The following is a 21789-nucleotide window of genomic DNA, read 5'->3' as shown; positions in this document are numbered from 1 at the left end:
ATAAATAAAATTAGCCATGCGCATAGCGCACTCACACTTTGGGCTTGTTTTGAAGGGCTTAGTATCTACTAAACATCAGTACTCGTTACTCATACTAAAAGCTTGACAAGCTTAGTACCAATCATTAAATTGTTCTGGCTACTCGCAGTAATACCGACACGTGGTTACAAGCGGCGCGTTTATTCGACGCAGATGATGCAATCGATTAGTGAGACGATTAAAAAGGGTACCTAGAAACGGTAAAATTTTGTGTTTGACTACATCAAACCCACCCTCTTCAAGATATCTCGCTCGATCGTATGCTATAATAAGTCTACAAAATGTCATTAGTTCATGGTTGAGCTTTTAAGTGGACTGTAATTATTTTTAAGGGAAGATGAGGAGATCGGATCTAGAGGTGGGAGTGATGGTACAGAATGCCTGACACTGGCCTTTGTGATGATGTTTGATGGCTCCGTGGTCTGGTTTCAACTGTCACTCGGGTGGTATCGTTGTTTTGGGTCAAAATTTAGTCACACAAATTATTAAATTACAACAAATTCCTAAAAAGATGCGTTGTACAAAATGCGTATAAAATAATAAATACTCAAAACATAACAAAATCCTTGTAACTGACATCAAAAAAACCGATAACGTTATACGTAGTCGTACTACTTCAAATATATACGGAATTGTACACAAAAAACCCTGTCACTAGGGAAGAGACACATTGTTATTTTTACTAGGTACCTATGTCGGTAGTTAGAATTTAGGAATTAGAATACACTTATTACTAATTCGGCCTGCTTACACGTGGAAGTATTAGAGCGAATAGTGGGTACTAATACTACTAATGAGTAATGATTAGCACTAAGCCCGTGTAAAACAAGCCTTTTGGCAAGGTCCTCTACAACAGTCAGGCCGCGGCGCGAAATTAACGAATTCTGATCATAGTGCTAGCTATTAGTTATACTTCAAATGCTATGCAGTCCACAGCCAGTTGTAAATGATTACTATTTTCGTCAAAAAATATTACAATATTAGTTATGGTGTCAGAATTTTTTTATGCTTTGACTATGTTTTTAAAGTTAAACTATGGTACCTACTCTCTATTACGGGACGTCACTGGGTATTATCAGGCTTGAAAATGAATATTCCTGCGCCCCGTTTTGACAACCACCGTAAAATACTATTTATTTTCAAACACAGGTATTTACATTGCACACTCAAGATATGAAACTAAAAATTTCCGACATTTGGTTTACTTTGCGGTGGACAGTGTTATTTTTAAGGAGCGTTTGAATTTAAACGTAGAGATAATACAAGTAAATTTACCTACTGCCTGCCTATGCAGTGTCGTACTCAGTGACGACCCTAACCAAAATACCACCCTTATGCAGACTTAAAAAGATACCCCTTTCATTTTTACTCTCAAATGCTGTGCAAAATTCAAAAAAATAGATATCTACAATATAATATATTATAATTTGAAATAGACAAATTCAACAGAAATCATTACATATCATAATTTACTGAAGAATACAGCATTTCTCAAATAGCGGTATTTTTAGATACATGGAGATCTGCGGCACTGACAAGTTTGGAGGCCCCTTTATGTTTTTTTAAACTAAGATGCGACTGCATCGTGGAAAACTATCACTGCGTTCAAAGGTTTAAATGATCGTATTCGTTTCTTAATTTGCCGTCCCTAAACAACTTATGACCTGCCTGTCCCCATGGGTCGTCACTGGTTTTACTAATAAAATAACTATCGATCATATCTAACTTCCTGCGATCACTGACGGTAGGTAGGTAGAATACCTATAGGTTTATCACAAATCACTATAACCATGTAGAGTAGATATTTTTTTTAATTGTGTAGAATGTAGATCATGCTCAACGGGAAATCGCAAAGGTCAACTTGTTACAGTGTGGCTGTCGTCGTCTACGAATAATTGAATCACGATCTACTGATGACCCGTGATTGGTAAGTGCCTGTATGACAATAATAAATAAGGATGGTAGGTGTGACATATTTTTGAGGGTTTAATTATGGGATTGGGATTATAATCGGCCCAGCCATGACCTTGCTCGCTCTTCTCGCCAAAATCTATTTAATTGTTGAGTCAAAAACTCATCTAAATAATGATGTAAATTCTGAAAAATCTATCAGTGTATCTAATTTGAATAAGTCTAAATAATCAATATTTAATTAAATTAAAAACATTGAATCCCCTTTGAACCTTGAATATTTCGTATGCTACTTTTATAGTCGAACGCAACAAAACTGACTAAAACCTGCTTTTAATACCTACTCAAAGTACAATAATTAAATTTCTAATTAATTTAAACAATAATTCAGTGTGAATACATACTTACATTCATATAGGTACTATTGTGAATTTCTGACCATATCTTGGTGTTTGGGTTTCAATGTAATTGCATAATATACCTACCATGAACAACTGAATACATCCCTGCAATCTTTTGTGCAGTTACTATTGTAAGTTTCTTGTTCTGAATGTACCCGTTGGTATAAATCACACAAGGGGCGGAGTCGACATTATGCTGGGACTTTAATCGTGCACGAATTGTTTGTATATAAAACAAAATTATAAAATCAATCGTATATTGTTTTTTGAGCTATGATCATATGTATTTCCTTATTGTTTCCCTCGATGCTTTACCACATTTTATGGAGGCTATCAGTTTATGTTAAAACCTCCTCATTGGTAACGTTATCAGTCCAGGAAAACTTCACGGTACGCTATTTTGTGGTCACTGCAGAGGAATGGATAAAAAGAAAAATTCACATGAGAAAATTCATTCAATTGGCTGTAAACCTGAATTATTTAAAACGGAGTTTTTAGGACCCCCGATTTTTAAAAAAGATTCGATTTCTGATTCGTTTGAGTGATAAAATCAAATGAGGTTTGGTTCCATTAAGTCAAGAATCGTACCTACCTTCTTTTCCAATGATGGCTGTTTAATTTCAATTTGAAAACTCTAAAACTATGTGTATGGTATTTATCCAGATATATTCTTACTAATGGAGCCATAATTTGAAGGTTTAGAATAATTGTTGATCGATTATAATATGTATACGTAATGACAGTAATAACGGATAAAATATCTGGCGAAAAATGTGAATGTCAGTGTTTTTCCTTCGTGTTATTGTTCTATTAATTGTTTATGGTTGCTATGGTTTCCTGCTCTCCTATTTTCCGCCTGTCACCGGTATTGCCATCTCTGCTGCCACAAAGCTTAATCACACTATTAAAATCAGAATTTATTATAACATATTAATTACAATTTTAAAATCACCGGCTCCAGCAAAAGTGAACAATAATAAAAAATAATATAAATAATTACAAGATTAAAAGAACTTTTTATATACAACGTTTTTAAATTTTTTGTTGAATCATATAAACTTGACTTGACTAGCTTAAACGATCAAAAAAAAATTGTATTTGATAGAAATAATACTGAAATGTCATTTTGACACTCATATTGATTTCCATAGTAACGCACGTATATATTAATAATTTCCTAGCAACTTATAATAGTGGATTGGATTACGGATTTCTTCCGAAATAACTTTTCATACACAGCAGAATTAACTGAAAATGAATTTAATTCTACTTAAAGATGTCGAAAAGTATTTAAAAAATGCATTGGCATCGTGTTCTGATATATTATTCTAAAAGTATCTAATGTCTAGCTAGTCGGGAAGTTAATTAAAAATCGATTGCAAGATTTGTACCGGACAAATAAGAATACGACCTAATAAAAACGTTGTAAAATGGAAACTCTGAAACTCTGTTATTTTTAGTGATTTTGGTTCGGGATTTTTAAGATTGACAATCAAAGGTTCCGATCCTGATTCCAGTTTCTACATAATTAAGGGGTCTCAGAGCTCCAGTATTCAGTGCGGGTTCCATTTCCAGTACTGATTATAATTCTAAAAAAGACACTTAAATCTGTATTATTATATTTAATGTATGGTAAACAAACGTAATAGGTAATATCATAATGATGTCATAGTGAGAATTAAATGTCCATGCGCGTACGCCATATTAGACTCACTATAATATTATTATACCTATATTATTCTTCTTCGGCCATATTCGCCCCTTAGTTGGAGCATATGGACACCACGAGGCGCCTCCAAGATTCCTTGCATCATTCCAGGTTAAACCAGCATCCCGTGTAGCTCCACCGTATACACTCTATATATAGTATTTAGTGGCCTTCCAGGACCCCGGAATCCAGTCGGCTTGAAGAACAGGCAAGCTCATTGAAGTTCTCTTCTGGCATCCGCAGCACATGGCCGAGCCAGGTCCAGCGTCGCCTCTTCACTTTTAGCGTGATGAGAGGCTGCTTGGCGCGTTCTCTCATTTTCCCGTAACTCCTAAAGTCATAACACCGCACATCCAGTGTCCATCGCAAACATCTGTTTTCGAAGCTCAGTATACGGTTGCTCTGAGCTTTCGTAAAGTGCCATGACTCGCTTCAGTGACGTCTCTAGACAAAATGCCGCCCCATTTTGTATACAATATTATTTATTATCCGTCCTCGTGTCGTTTTTGGTCACCAAGGACTTCGAAGGGCAACGGAAGCAAACTAGACATTGCGAACCCGACAAAAATATTACAGCCCTGTTTAACCTTTTATGTTAATTAATACATTTTGTTTCCAACCAGTGAGTTGATTTTTTTAAAGGAAAGAAATTTTCGTTATTAAGTACTCAGTTTTGGTAGCTATTTCTATATATACCAAATGATTCTCCTCGATTTGCCGCCCTTCAAGTAACTGCCGCCCCCAAGCGACGCTCAATCTGCCTACCCCCACGGGACGTCACTGACGCGCTACCATAAAGCAGCACCGTCTCCTGCACATCTAGTTGAATGTTGCTCCAACCATTCTCATTCGAATAGCGAGCTCTCTCTGCAAAATGCTATCTCCCGTGATGTGTACCCCCAGGTATTTGAAGCTGTTGACTCTCTAGATGTTTTGCCCCATCGCTAATTAGATGTGAATCTCGGTCAGGACAGATTATTAGGATATTATTAGTAAGTATTATAATAATCTTCATTAAATTTCAATTATTACAACGTTTTTCTTGGGTCTAGGACGATTTGGCACCGGGACAACTGGACGCCACGGAATTCGAAAATAAATAGACGTTAGGTACTTATAGATACCTTAAAAAAATATATTTAATATTATTAATTATATTTAAATGATTATATTATGATTTAATAGTTGGTGAGAATGTAAATATGCAGCCGTAAATAATGATTTAATCGTGGATATGTTTAAGTTCCAACGAAAAAAGAGTTTTTTATTTTATATAAAGCCTTAGGCATGGTAATTATCAATCTGCAATAAATAATACATTATGTTAAGAGTAAAATGAATTAAAACTACTAAGTAGTAGATAAAAACTGATTAAAATACCCCGTCTACGTTCTGTATACGTGTCTACGACAGTGCGGCGTCCAATTGTCCGGAGTCCAGTTGTCCCATTCCCTTTTTCTTAGCTCGTATTCTTATTTTTCCGGTGGTTCTTTGTCCTGTACAAATCTTGCAATCGATTTTTAACTAACTATCCGACTAGCTAGACATTTGAAACTTGTAGAATATATCAGAACACGATGACAATGCATGTTTTTAATACTTTTAGCCATCTTTAAGTAGAATTTAATTCATTTTCAGTTAATTCTGTTTTGTATGAAAAGTTATTTCGACACCATTATTAGTTGCTAGGGGTCTGGGGTCCTAGCAACCAAATTATTAATATATACGTGCGTTACTATGGAAATCAATATGACATGTCAAAATGACATTTCAGTATTATTTCTATCAAGTACAATTTTTTTTGATCGTTTAAGCTAGTCAAGTTAAGTGTATATGATTCAACAGAAAATTTAAAAACGTTGTAAGTATATAAAAAGTTCTTTTTATCTTATAATTATTTTTACAATTAAGTTATAATAATGCCGTTGAATATTAATAAGTTATGCCAAACCAATTATTTCAATTCAGTAATAAAGACCCTTCGGGTATATTCGTAAAATAAAAAGGGGTGTATTAAAAGCTAAGTCTTACAGTTTTTATGGTGTATTAAAGAGATATTATCGAGATATTGGATCATTTTTCTACAGCAATAAAATGCACTCGTCTTCGAATTGTCGATAGAAAACTACTCAGTAGGGTGACTCGCTTTCACTAATCGATCGCACCACTATACGAAGATCCCAAAGTTTTAAAGTGGCACCATATTCAATTAAAAATATATTATAATATATGGAATAATTAATATGAATAGTATTACTTTTTTGTTATGTAAGATAGAAATTTATGTGTCGTTAGATTTCTACATTAGGTCGTTAGTTATCATCGTAAAGAATCGTTAATATAGGTACATTACATAGGTAGCCGTTTAAATTTCGGGAATTTGCAACACTGGTGTTGCTAGCTGCAATTTGACTTCTGTATTTTGAAGTTTGACATTTTTAACGGCAAAAATACTCAGAACATTTTAACAAACGGACGCTTTTTGTTTTTTTAAATTCATTTGAAAAATTTATCTCGCCCAAAAAATGGAATTAACTCGTGAAACTTTCGACGTGGATTATCACGGAAACAGTGCATCGCTGGACGTAATGTTTTATATAGAGATGAAGCACCATCAAAAACTACGGTATATCGCTGATTTAACGAATTTTATCGTGACTGTCGTTCGCTCACAGACGAGCCGTGTGAAGGTCATCCAAAATCAGTTGTTTCTCTAGAAAACATCGATGCTGTGCGTGAACTGATAATGCAAGATCGTCATGTGACATACCGTGAGAATGAGGCATCTCTGGGCATTAGTAACACTAGCATGTATATGATCTTGCATGAACATTTAGACGTAAGGAAGCTATGTTCGCGTTGGATCCCGCATAATTTGACAATCGCACAAAAAGAGGCATGTGTCGATTGGTGCATGGAAATGGTCAAAAAATACGATCGAGGTGCTTCAAAAATCGTTTATAAGATTGTCATAGGTGACGAATCTTGGATCTATACGTATGAGCCCGAAAGTAAACAGCAGTGGACCGTCTGGGTCATCTGCTTCATAGAAAACACTGCTATCAAAAAAATTTCTGATGGTAATCGTTCCTTCATTTGCCGCCCCTAAGCAGCGCATAACCTGCTTATCCCCCCACGAGATGTCACTGTATGTTGATATAATATAGAACATCAATATAGTTTTCTAAAAACACTATATATAAAAAATATTTTCTCGCAGAATCTTAAGATAAAATCCCATTTTTAATTTACTATCGAGGGGAATCAGTGGCTAACTTTATACTTTAAATATTAAATATTTAAATATAGTGAATAAATGTGCTTACAAAATTATTTTGGATCTTGGTTACCCGATATACAGATGAAATCATCCCTTATTTTTATATTTTAAAAGGCGTGGTTTTGCTTCTGGTGAAAAGGGTTATTGCTTATTTATTAATGAGACCACTTTTTCGCAAAACGATGCAAAAAATGTACTTTATACACAAATAATTTTGCTAAACTTTAATTTTAAATTTGTTAAATGTATTGCAAGTTCTATGATGAATGTATTTATATTGTTACTCTTTTCATATGTAAGTAATGTATTTTTCGTGTCAAATTAAAATTCATTTTTTTACATAGTTACAGGGTACAGGGAACATTACAAATTATAAATTTAAGACGTTTACAAAGTGGCATTTAAAAGCAAAGAAATATTACCTATGTATAATAGAAATAGTGTAACGAAGAAAGAAATATATCCAGTATCACAAAAACAGTATATAAAGTATATACCTACCTAGGTACTAAAAATATAAAAACTATAAAGCATGGAAGCACACCAAATGTGCTAATCGGGCCCTATTTTACGAATTTATAAAACAACGCCTACTCAACCTCACGTAGGTGGAATATATCAACATCCGAAGTGATTTGGTTGAACATAGTTATTGCCCTCCCACTTGGCATCACCAATGGCAGGTTAGTTCTGCACCTTGGGAGAACAAACAACCGATGCTCACGATTTCTAAGATAGTTATCAGGGACACACGTCAATACTATCACGAATAAAAGGAGTATCAAAAAATATTTTGAACTCGCTCCACCATAAGGTCATAGTTCAACTGATGCGGGGCCCAAACAATCGAACCAATCTCAAGCCGGCTTCTAACTAAGGAATTATAAAGGATTTTTAATACATTAACATCCGAAAAGACCCTGGAAATAGGTATGTAAGATCTATCCTGATGCCCCTTGTTGATTTCGGGCTCCTGAGAGTTCTGGGTATAGTAAATATGTCCCTGCCTGAAAATTTAAGACTCCTTTAATTATAGAATAGGAACCAACCTAAACCGTTGATTAGGTACAAATCTTGATAAGCTAAAAATAATGTTATTTTAAACTAAAATCTTTTAAAATGTCGATGTTCTATTGTGTTATAGTTTTGTAAAATTTCGATTACCTATATTAATATTTTTATTAGCCTTATCGTACACTCGTGCTGTCAATTATTCAATTTATCAATTATTGTACTTTTTTCTTCCAGGGGCGCCCTCGACAACATTTCTAGTACGTCACGGTGTACACTCGGAATCATCGTGAATAGGGAATCCAATCCCGAGCCAAAATATTGATCCCGGGATCCCGGGACTGCTCCCGGGATTGACATTTTTTTCGATAGTTAATATAAAAATTTTATATATACAAAAAAACAGTGATAAAATCGGTCAAAAATAAATCTAGTATAATTTATACTATTTAAGACATTTATTGTTAATATTGCATACGTTCAATCTTGGAAATACATAGGTTAAATGGAGTAAATAATATTGTACCTAATATAAATAATAATGTGAAAGTAAAACAGTTTTATTTATTTATGAAAAAATTACAAATACAAATACAAATTCAATTACAATAAAAAAATAACACTGTGTCGACAATAAATACAATATTTAAAAAAAAAAAAAGATTTAAGATTTAAACATTATTCTAAATAATACGCCCGAAGTATTACCAAACAATGAAGTATTAGTTGTTTTAGTTTTTTCCGATGTTGTTACGATTGCGTAAGGCAGCAAAAAATGGTTGTATATTATCCGGTGATTCTCCCTGTGTTATGTTATTAAAAGTATTTTTTTGTTATATTTTATTTTCCATAAAAATTGATAAAAAAAAATCAATCCCGAATATTTCGGGATTATGTTTACCAATCCCGGGATTTATAGGTATCGAAAACAGTCCGGGATCCTGGGATTGGAATCCCTAATCGTGAATAGAGAAAGAAAATATCTAATTACCCATCAACTTATCAGAGCGTAGTCAAAATATTAAAATAATTTATAAAAAACGTATTAAACACAAACATACGTTTGCAAACTGTAAATCAGATTATTATTGTGATATTTTGGAAAGAAACAAAAACCTGCTATGTGTTGCCGTAAATAATAATGTCCTTTGAAATCTGTTTTAATGGAGTCGTGAATTTGGGCTGCCCTCCTTACTCCCTCCCTCTACGGTTTAAATTTTATTTATCCTTGAGGAGATGCTGGCAACAAACAAAAAGGTCGCGTACAGTCGCACAAAAAATGAGAAAAATCTTTATGTTTTCTATTTTATTTTATAAACAAGCAACAGCTTACAATAATAATATCTAAACAACATAATATTTTAATATCCCATTGATGATGATATGATATTTGGGTATTCATTTATTGCACCCCATTAACTAAACGAAAATATGCGGGAATATTCTAGTGTAGGTATCCCAATAGTTACTTTACCGTAGACTTGGTTTTCAGTGAAAGTCGCACGTTGAAAATCGTCTCAACTGCGTTAATACTGATAATAGTCATAAATCAAAACTGAGCGCAACATGCAACTTTCTTAAGTGCGTTTAAAAGCATTGATCAGTGAAACGGCAAATATTTTTCAACAATAGGTGTGACGTAATTTTGCACTCGTTGCCAATCGGAGAGCGATAGTTGAGCTGTGAGCACGTCAATTTGTTATGTGATGGCGTCGGAGGAATATATTCTTAAATCGTGTAAAGATGACTGAAAACGTTACGCATTTCCTCGAAAAAGAAAACATTTCAATGAATATATTATTATTATTATTACTAATATAATAATAAAAATAACATTAAATGGATGCATGTTGAATTTTTATGACAAATTATGTTTTTTTCGTCACGCGTCGTTTGCACAATCTGCGCGTCGCGTAGTCACGATCTTTTTAGACCATGCCTCAGCTGAAGTATACCCTAAGGCAAGGCCGTGCGATGACAGTGACGTCACACGGCAAGCCAAAATGAATGAGGAAGTAAGACATTTCGGGATTAAACCAGCACTGCATGTCAGGTGAAAATAGTTGCATGTGACTCCAGCTGTTTTTTTCAAACTAAAATGACGTATTCCACCAATGTGATGAGCTCCATTTAGCAATGTGTGTTTTGTGAATAACGATGACGTCACATCGACGTATTCGACATGCTTCAGACGGAAGAGTTTCGATGTGAGATCCGGCTTAAATTTTGTTGTAATGCAATATAATGTATCATTGATATGCGCTGTACCAATAGTCGCTGTCTTTGATTATAAGTGGAAAATTAATACAGCTCAGGAATAGTAAACAATGGATCAGAATTCCAGGCAATACTGATACCTTGTATTCCAGGTAAATTCATAAATATTTTAAAATAAGCATCTTTTGATCAGATTTATTTATCATTCCGTATAAACATATATGATGTATTGTTGTGAAGATTTCCATATTGTGTTCGTTGGTTAACACATATTTGAATTCGACAAAGTGAGACGTGCTTTATTTTGTCTGGATTTTTAGACCACTGCTCAAATCGTTCGCGTCCTAACTTTCAAAACTAGTAATTGATTATTTAATTATTATTGTTAAAGAAAACGTTTAGTTCTGAACAATTTAATTTGACGATAAATCCCAGTTAAAGTTAGCAAAATTCAGATATTTTTTCATAATAAAGTAGCTCTTCATCGAAAATGGTAACCACTGTTATATGTTGTACCTTGCGATACTAAAGCACATACTATTCTTATAGCTAAAGATTGATAAAAATAAAGTTAATTTATAATTATATTTATTTAATTTTTTTACGATAATACCAACTTTAAAATCGCGCATTAGTGTATATTGTGTAAACTCTCTTAAGCCGAGTGTACACTAGAACAAAACAGAGTCGAAGAAAAGCGCACACTTGTCAAGTTGTCGACGCAGCCTTGCGTAAGTTAAAACAATTTCCAACGTTCAAAGGACATATTGTGTTGTTGGCAAAAGACACTACCACCACCGCCTACAGCCAAGAATAAGAGCTTTTCCTTTGTGAGTGCACAGGGTTGTCACATAATTTAGGGAACAATTATTTCATTCTTATTTATTCACCTATTATGTATTATACTTATTAATCGTTATCAAAGTCTGTCATCTTCTCAGTGGCTTAATGATATACTTCAGCTGAGGCATGATCTAAAAATATCGTGACTAGGCGATGCGCGGATTGTGCAAATGACGCGAGCCGAACGAAATATAATTTGTCATAAAAATTCAACATGCATCCTTTTAATGTTATGTTTATTATTATATTCGTAATAATAATAGTATATTCATTGACATGTTTTCTTTTTCGAGTAAATGCGTAACGTTTTTAGTCATCTTTACACGATTTAAGAATATATTCCTCCGACGCCATCACAAAACAAATTGACGTGCGAACAGGTCGACTATCGCTCTCCGACTGGCAACGCGGCCGAAATTACCACATACTGTTGAAAATTACTTGCCGTTTCACCTATGTAGGCTCTTAATAATCCGAGACCCTAATCTCATCTATGAATTTCATACATCTCCCTCTATCCTGGTAGATCTCCCTATGTGTTTCATGTTACGTCGAGTCTTGACAAGATACCAACTTACGAATTAACATTCAATTTATACTTACCATTTATTATTTAGTAGGTCCAGTCTCCATACATTTTATTGTACAAACTTAGATTATAGAAACGTATAGATAGAGCTATTGCATGTGTTTGTCCTTCAAAACATGACGAACTTTTTCACGCACTGGCCTCGCCCCTTCACGCTTCCACCGCGACCCTTTCCTGGGTTATTCGAAAATATGTGTGACAGTGTGCGTGTCGTAGTGTTGCCATATATCGAATATTTATTCCAATGTTATAATTTTACAAGCGATGTTTTTATAAATTATATTATGGCAACACTGGCGTGTTGGCTATGCACTTGGTAAAACATTACTCACTAAAATCGGCTCATGCGGAGGGCTTGTGTACAAATTAATAATCTTGCAGTTTCATAAGTAGATGGTGTATCGATATGAGCTGACAGTTTTAAATTTGCCACCACTGGTGTCACTTTGTTATTTTTAATTTGATATACATAGTCTTGACTCTAGAGTTTTAGGAAATAAGTTATGGAAAATTATACAGTTGTACAAATCGTAAAAAAATATGGTCCATCTACAATAAAAGTATTGTGCAGTGTTTCGGATGAAATCAATTGCCATCGACCAAACAAAACGGTTACCTACGTTAATAAGCAAAACTGGGGTATTTCAGGATTTGAAAGTGTTTTATGAGAAATCAATACATCCTGAAAAGGTTACGGTTTGGTGTGATTTCTGGGCAGGTGGTGTGGGAGGTGTCGGGCTATACTTTTTTGAAAATGCGATTGGAATTGCGCTTATGTTTGCAAATATCACCGTGATATTATTATATATTTTTTTGCACGAATTGGACGGAATATACATATTATGGTTTCATCAGGATGGCACCACCTATCATAATGCGCGCAGAATAGAAGATTTAATGCCGACCATATTTCCTGGTCGTGTCCAGTTTTGGAGACTTAAACTAGCCTCAGAGAGATCACCATTGAACTTTTCAAAATTACAGCCTGCACTGATGCGCCATAAAGATATTGGATCTCGAACATAATAGCCGGTGCTTAATCGGTGATATAGAACCAAATTAATTTATTCGCAAATGTCATAGAAAACATGGCTAACAGAATCATCATCTGTCATATATTTGAACAATGTTTTACATATATTACATATTATAACATATTGTACTACTAGTTATTTTAGAATTAGTTATAAGACCATAAGATTTTGAATTAATTTATCATATTTTCCAAATGACATTTGTGTGGCAACCCTGCCAGGTTTCCATACAAATACGCATGCGTACCTATAGACCGGATGTAGGCTTTTCTCACTCTACATCCCGGATACAGTGTAGTTCAAACTTGCGAATGCCTTCGTAAGAGCACGTATAGTAATACCAGAGAATATTTATTAGCACTCTAAAATGGCAAATAAAAAGCCAACGAATAAGACAAATTAGTATGCATATTCTATATAACGTAATGCCAAAGTTTACTGTTGCTTACACAAAGCTCATGATAGAAACCTGTACGTATTTCTTTTTTTTTTTAATATTTATTTTATAGCAATCTGCCAATAAAAACAAGAGGCGCTTAAAGTGAATGACGTCCCGATTTCGCCCAAAAATTCTTAACGAAATGACTGACCCTCTATCACCCGCTATCTTTCTGCGCCGTTGCAAAGAGAGCTATCTACGTGTTACATGGTCAATATCAACGGTGATTTTCTTTAACGCAGATGACGCAATCAATTCGTTATAAGATTTACAAGGGTATCTCGACAGATTCATACAATTATTAAATTATACCATGAGGTATTGTTATTAGCATTGTATCTGCACTTCAGACCCATTCACCCTGCCTAATTCCTGCACACTAGAATAATATGTTAAATTGTTCTACTAAATAGTAGGTATAGAATTCCTAGTTCCGCACACGATGATTGAATGGTAGAGTATCCGCCTATGAAGCCGGAGGTCGTGGATTCAAATTCCTCGTCAGGAAAATCCACGACATGCAGAGTTTCAATGTTATTTGGATCCAAAGCATAATAGGTTGATCAAGTTGCATACATCTATTTCACATTAAAAAATCTGCTGAGAAACCTCTTTCAGTGGGTCTATTCTATACTTATCGAACACTAAATTGATAAATAGTATCAAACTTAGGGTAGGTTTGTATCAAAATATTAGCACTTATTGTAACAATTACACGAAGCCGGTTTTTATTGTTGCAATAAGTGCGATATTTTAACAGCAGCAAGATAGGTGCTGTTAAAATATAGCACTTATTGCAACAATAAAAACCGGCTTCGTGTAATTGTTACAATAAGTGCTAATATTTTGATACAAACCTACCCTAAGTTTGATAATATTTTTCACTTTATCACTTTAGCGGTCGATAAGCATAGAATAGACCCACAGGAAGCGGCAGGATTATAGTAAATGAAAAAATATCAGTAGATGGTATAATGTTTATATAATCAACATATTTAAATTATTTAATAATTTAATAATTTAAATAAGTAAAGGTAAACGTTAAATTGCTTAATCTAGAGCCCCTTATAAAAAGTTAAAATCAATTCCATAATGTGTTTAATTGTATCATAATAAATATGTTTAGTTGGATCCGACTGTCAATGAAGTACCTACCTCTAAGTATTATCAATTACCTATCACTCCACGTTCTCTTAACGAAAGTATGACGAATTTCCGCCGTTCACCAAGTACCATGAGTTCTAATACTACACCACCTCTTCTGTATATACAACTGAACTGAGAAACCATAGGCCAGAGATAAAATAATTTCTTCACAACTAAATATTTTCGAGATAAAATACTGTAAAATGAATAAGTTAATTTCGCCATATCAATTTTTGACACTGGCACACCGAGGCGTAAAATAAAATTGGAAACCTCCGGGCTATTTTTGTTTTGCACCACCAAATGATTATGGTACATAAGTGGGTGAATTTTCCAATATACATAATAAGAATATCTCATTATTGAGTTGACGAATAAAATTGTATTAAAGGGATGAACATATTGTATATTTTCTAATATTAGTATATTATAGGCAAGGTTCATCATAATAAAAGTCTCACCGGAATTAATGATGTTTAATTAGTAATTAAACAACGAATACATAATAAACCGATTCACGAGTTCAATAAATTGATTATAAGAATATGACCATATATTATTATACAGGGGTAGAACTTTAACAGCCGGGGCGGTAAAATAATGTAATCTTTATGTAAAATACAAAATTGAAAATATGTATAGGGTGTTTAAATTTAAATGTAGATATTTATATAGGTATGTAAAAATTTACTTGTAATGTTATAATAACTACATATAAATATAAATTTCAACGCTACTCGGTTTATATTAATAGATTTATATGCCCAACTTAAATATCCACGTACTACATAGCTACGCTTCTCCGTATATTTATTTTGCTAATTTTTAAACTGGAAAATATAGATATGTACTAGGTATATGACATATGATATGACAAGTCAAAATCTTAACATTTTAAGTAAACAATGCAGAAATATTGAATATATCATTATTTACCTGGTCAAAGACTATCACAATCATGGCCCTCCACATCCTGAAGCAGGCCCTAAGGGTATATTTGGCGGGGCGCCTCTACATATCGCTTAGATTAAAAGTAGTGTGACCCTCTACAGTAGCGTTTTCCAAATGGTGTTTAAGGTAAAATTAAAGGTATTCAGTGTATTATTAGCGATTTTTAATAAATCCACTTGAATTGTAGAGTAATTGAGTAATTAATTAAAAATTATATCACACACAATCACATATTTTAAAATGTTAATGGTCATGAAGTAAAATAGTGCCGCAAGCGACTTTTTTTACTATTAGGTATAACAAATTTGTGATGTGAGTTTATCTCACTTATCTGGTTGACCGCCCACGCCGCCTCCTGAGCCTGGGCCTCCAGGCTAGAACTCTGCCACCCCCTCTTGTGGGGGCTATGATCACAAATCACAAGTCTATGCTAGTTAAATTTATAATACTAATATGTATGTTGGTTTATATCAAAATTACTCCAACGAGTGTTTTTTCGACTGACATACTACTACAATGTTATTATTATTGTTATTAATTTTTTTTCTATATTCTCTTCTCTCTTGTGAGGGTAAATGTTTGACTTATAATGTAAATCTCATGTTGTGTACGTCTTGAATTTAGATTTGTTATGTCCACAATGTTTTGTATTCTTAAATAAATAAATGAATACATTTTCTGTGTGACTTTTCAATAAAAATTATTATTTCATTCAAAAATACAAATCTTGATACACAATTTGGAGAGAAAATTGGTTATCTACATACATTTACTTAGTTCGAAAAGCTTACATCTTTGAATCCAATTAGGTATCTCAGATTACTATTTCTTGACTTGTCATAGTCTAGCTCTAGGGGTGCGAAATTTTATCAATAATTTCACTATTGTCAAATTTTTGTAGATACCATTATTATTATAAATTCAATTATATTATGTTATTGTGAAATTAAAAATGAGAAGACATTAAGAATTATACTAGAACGTTAATGTTTATTGTGCGGGTTCTGAAAATAAAAGGAGTTCAGAATGATGACCTGGGTACCTACCTAGTACCTATAGATACGCACGCAGGAAAATGGTATGGGGGGTCCATTTATAAAAATAGCCATATTTATGATTATTGATTTTTTTATCATTGGATGGGGCAGGATTAACAAAATCTAGCGGGTGCCGCTTCAGCCGCATACTCGAGCACCTTTCCCGGTACATACCGCATATCCAGACACACATTTATTTTTTAGTCTAGCGATGGACACCATAAGCTATAACTAAAGGTTATTGCAACCTCTCGCATCGACAAGTGGGTGACGAATACGCATGACCTAACAACCATAATTATTAATGTTCGCTGTGTCATCCACGCTGTCTTGTATTTTAGTCAAGTTAGAATATTAAAGCATTGAATGCCTCATATGGTTGCACCAATTAATGAGTGCCGCTGGTCTTGCACTAATGAAGACTTTGCATCTCGTAAAATGCCAAGAAGAGAGAGGGCAACCCGGTGAGAATACTGTTTGACAGGTAAATCATCCGAATCATTATTCTCACTCATCATTTTCACGATCTAGGATGACGAGGGGATCATCGTACAATGCGTACGTATAGTTTGTAGTTTTACCTACCTTCCTTACCACATGGCACATACCTACCATCTTCCTAGCATGTGGAACTGAAGTCCCTTCCCGGTTTCTTCGAATGTCGCAAAATAAATGATGATTCCAGCCATTGTTGTGTTCCCTGGTTATACTCGTAATATAATTTATTTGAAAATCTCTATAAATATTTGTGATGGCAACCCTTAAATCGATAAAAATTCGCTTCAACGTCTTTCCACGTCTCCAATTAAACGAACTGTACCTATGAAAAAATAAATAATAATAATAGAAATCCCCGGAAAACCTTGCGAGCACTTCCAGCGGATATGACATTGTCATGGAAAACACTCCCGCATTTTTCATTTCATTTTTTTCACAAGCATATTATAAAATAAGGGACGTTCAACTTGATGAAAATGCTTGCTAGTTTTTATTATTAAAAAAAAACTCCTGGCATGCTAACGCAGTGGTCGATGATTTTCGATAATATCACTTTATAAGTCACACGATTTCAATTTCAATCACCTTATTTGTACAATTGTTTAACTTTAGAGAAGATTAAATAACTAGCTTTAGATATATATATATATATTGGTACATATAACGTATATTGTATCATACCTACTTTATTTACATATTGGATCCTTCGACTGAATTAAGCACATCGCTTGCATTTTTTGTAATTTATAATATAAACTTGACCACCGTGGGTTTGCTAATTTTATTAAATAGACATAGCGTGTGTAGTTGTTTACGAGGGCGGCCTTTCAGTAGGTAATAGCCATAGCATGTTAAATAATGAAAACCCCTCATGAAAAAACTACCCCATATACATCTGGATCGGCCAAAATACAAATTGTATTATTTCGTAAAACGATAATTATTATAGATTATTGCATATATGTGTACGTCTGCAGTATTGTAAGAAAGAATGTGGTATTATCAGTGGCAGGTTTAGGGACATGAAGGCCTGAAGCACTGACTGATTTTGATAAAGGATTAAAATAAAAACTCCAACCACCAACGTACCTAGTAAAAATATTAATTTGGTTATCTCTTTTCCTAATATCACACCCTGCAACTAAAAATAATAAAACACATAATAATATTTAGCAGTTTTTTTTCTGTACAAGTATGTATATATCTGTTTAAATGTTATAGGGAGGGATTTTCTTCAGTTTTGGATAATTTTGAAATGTATAGTGATAAATACACAAATATTTTTGAGATCTTGGTCTAATTTAGGTAATAACTGAAGACTGGTTAAAAGTGTTTCGAGATCGCTTTTAAATCTTTTCACGGGATTATTGCGTCATCTGCCTCAAAGAAAATCGCTGGTGCAAAATACCAAAAAATATAATAGTTACCTATATCATGACGATTATTGATTGACAATTAATAAATATCATTTTCAGTGATTGATTAATTAAATTTTTGACCTATTATTTACTTTAATAAATCTTGCTTTTAAAAAAATGTTCGTACACAGTACTACTCATCAGCAACATCTTCTTGGCTACGTGTTGAAACTGTGAACTAACATGCTCCGCCCATTTTTAACCGAACTTCCATTATAAACTAACAAGCTCCTCCCATTTACTAGACAACAGCGCCTAGAAGCGTAGCCAAGAAGATGTTGCAGAAGAGTACAGTCATCTTTTTCAACTGCCGAGAACTTGGCATACGCGCGTTTATGGTTCCGTGACAGATATCGAACTTTGGACACGTTAATAAAATAAATCTTTATATCCAGCGCTCTAAATGGACCAGAACGCACCGGAACGCAGTTATATAAAAATGTAAGTAGGTATATAACAAAAAACTCGCACATTTTCATATTTTCGGAAAATTATCGAACGCTCCAGTTCATAAACTTTTATATTTTAAGCGTTGTTTCCGTCATTGGTTGTTTCTATCACATTTTGAGCTCACCGGGTATGTAAAAAAGATTAATAATAACAATTTACCTACCTGTTTGACAGTGTTTCAACTATCCCTACTCTAGTGACCCATAGTGGCTGACAACTCACAATAATATTTCGATCTCGGTGACAGCATGTATGAATGTATGATGCAGGTAGTATTCGACCTTCAACTAGACCGGCCCTCCGCAAAGGAGTCAGAGGAAGAGAAAAAATCTCATGGACCGCGGCCATCAGTTTTTAACGCGAGCATTGAAGTAATTATTTCCAGACGTGTTGCCATTCATCGGGCCGTACCGTTATAATTGACATTCCATTCAAATCAAATATGTTGTGAGGTATTATTGAGGTCGTGAATTGTGAGGGAGGCATTTGCGAACACCTTATTCTACGTATTGTATTTTACAAGGCTGGAAACAGGGACGGGGAAGCTGTATTCAAAAAGAAATACTAATAAGCGTTTTAATTTAAATATAGACGGTATTAATCACAATGTGTCCACAAAAGAAAGAGTTATAATATTATAAAATGTTATATTTTAAAAATTTATTCGTCTGTCATCAAGGAAAAAGAGAGTAATTGAAGACCCGAGAACGAAAACTGGACAAAGACCTAATAGTCAATTTTACAGGAGAGCCTATAAACTGATTTAAAAAATATGTGTAATCCTATCATTCAAAAAGAGAATGTAACATGATAGTTAAATTGGTTTTGAACATGTTATACCTAATAAAAATAATTAAATATTTGCAGATAAGTACATATTTTTTTATCAATTAAATTGCGTTTTGTCTTTATCCTGTTTTCAACATCAATTTTATTCAGTGACGTCCCTAGACAAAATGCCGCCCATAGGCAGCGCCAAAATACCGCCCCATTTTTTTTTAATACAATATTTTTTATTATCCTTTCATGACTCCAATATTTAAGAAATGTGTTGTATGGATACATTACTGAAGAATATATTATACAACTAAAACTAATTGAAATGCCATCTCCACTTCAATAGACAGTATTGCGAGTCAACGGTTTCAGCTACATTTAAAAATACACCTGACAACTTTCAAATGTCGCGAGTGACCGGCAAAAATATTTGGATAAATTAATTAGGTAAGTATGTACCTACATATAATTCAAATATAATTCGCAAATCTGCACGTGTCATTGCTGGTCATCAAGGACGTGATGTCCAAGGACAACGGAAGTAAACTAGACATCGCAAACCTGACAAAAAAATTACAGTCCTGTTAAACCTTATAATGTTAATTAATACATTTTGTTTCCAAGCAGTGAGCTGATTTTTTAATGGAAAGATTTTTCCGTTATTACTAAGTTTGGGTACCTATTTCTACATACCTGTACATAATGATTCTACTCGATTTGCCGCCCTTCAAGTAACTGCCGCCACCAAGCGACGCTCAATTTGCCTAGCCCCACGGGACGTCACTGATTTTATTATTTTATTTTTAAATACTAAGTAAATGAATAGTAATTCCGTTTTTTGGCTTATTTATTTTCATAAATGTTACAAAATACTTATAAGTAAAAATGTTACAAAATATGAGAGTATCCACAATATTTTTTTTCATTCATTTTGGGGATCAACATCTCAACATCGTATATCTCGTTCTCAAACTCATCAATAGAGTATTTTTTTAAAATGAAATCACCGAAAAACCGTTTTTAGACTTTTTGGTTTTATCCTGTTTTCATTCTCAGATCTTCAATTACAGTCTGCAGTTTGTTATTGGTTTTTTAACCCCCCGCATTATTGGTTTTTAACCCGCCAAAAAATAGTTAAACACTGAATTCCGCGGCTTCGGTAGCGGAACTTCCCTCCTCCCCATCTAAACATAACAACTTAATAAATCTCCTAATACCTACTGATAAAAATCACATTTTTTACGCTTTTATTACCGATTATTTTTATATAGTCATATATAGTTAGTATTTAGTCGTATAGTTATATAGTTTATGTAGCCATCATACATATATTATTATGTAGATCCTGAGTATCGGAGCTGGAAATCGAACCGGAACCGAACCCTAGAACTATTTTTTTTTTTAAATCGAAGATATTATTCAGTGTATGTATGTACCTATTATCCATTTTAACGAAGGTTGACTATAATAATGATGGGCCTCGCTTTAAACCTGATTTAAATCTGACACGTCATATTACGGGAATAATTTATTATTTCTGATATGGAAAAAAACTAAAGTAGAAAATAAACTTATAAACTGCAATCTGATCTAAGCTTAAAAGCTAAAGGATTTGAAGACAATTTTTGGAAATATGTTAGCCTGAAAGAGTAGGTATCCAAATATTTTAAAAATGTGCATTCTTGTTACGGATATTTCCACATCACATATTTATAATAAAAGGCTTTATTTAATTTAAAATTAACGATGGCAAATCCTCACTTCATGCTCACTGATTCCCATACTGATTGACTAAGAAGATAATCACAATTACAAATAAGTTGGCTATCCCTTATCATATTATACCTACATTCAGACGTCATATTTAACATCTTTTTTTTACTAATGAATATTTAATTAACGTTCCACCTGATATCTCGAGGATATCTTGAAAAATTGCAGATAATTACTACTTTTTGAGTTTTGAAATCAAAGAGATTCAAATCTCTTTGTTTGAAATAGAATTAATTCATTCTACCCCAGTGTTACCCAACCTTTTTA

Source organism: Rhyacophila brunnea, unplaced genomic scaffold (genome assembly GCF_057557595.1).
Source record: "Rhyacophila brunnea isolate RB1 unplaced genomic scaffold, BYU_Rbru_1.0 scaffold_15, whole genome shotgun sequence".
NCBI lineage: Eukaryota > Metazoa > Arthropoda > Insecta > Trichoptera > Rhyacophilidae > Rhyacophila > Rhyacophila brunnea.
The sequence above is the reverse complement of the archived record's forward strand: the minus strand, read 5'-3'. Positions refer to the sequence as shown.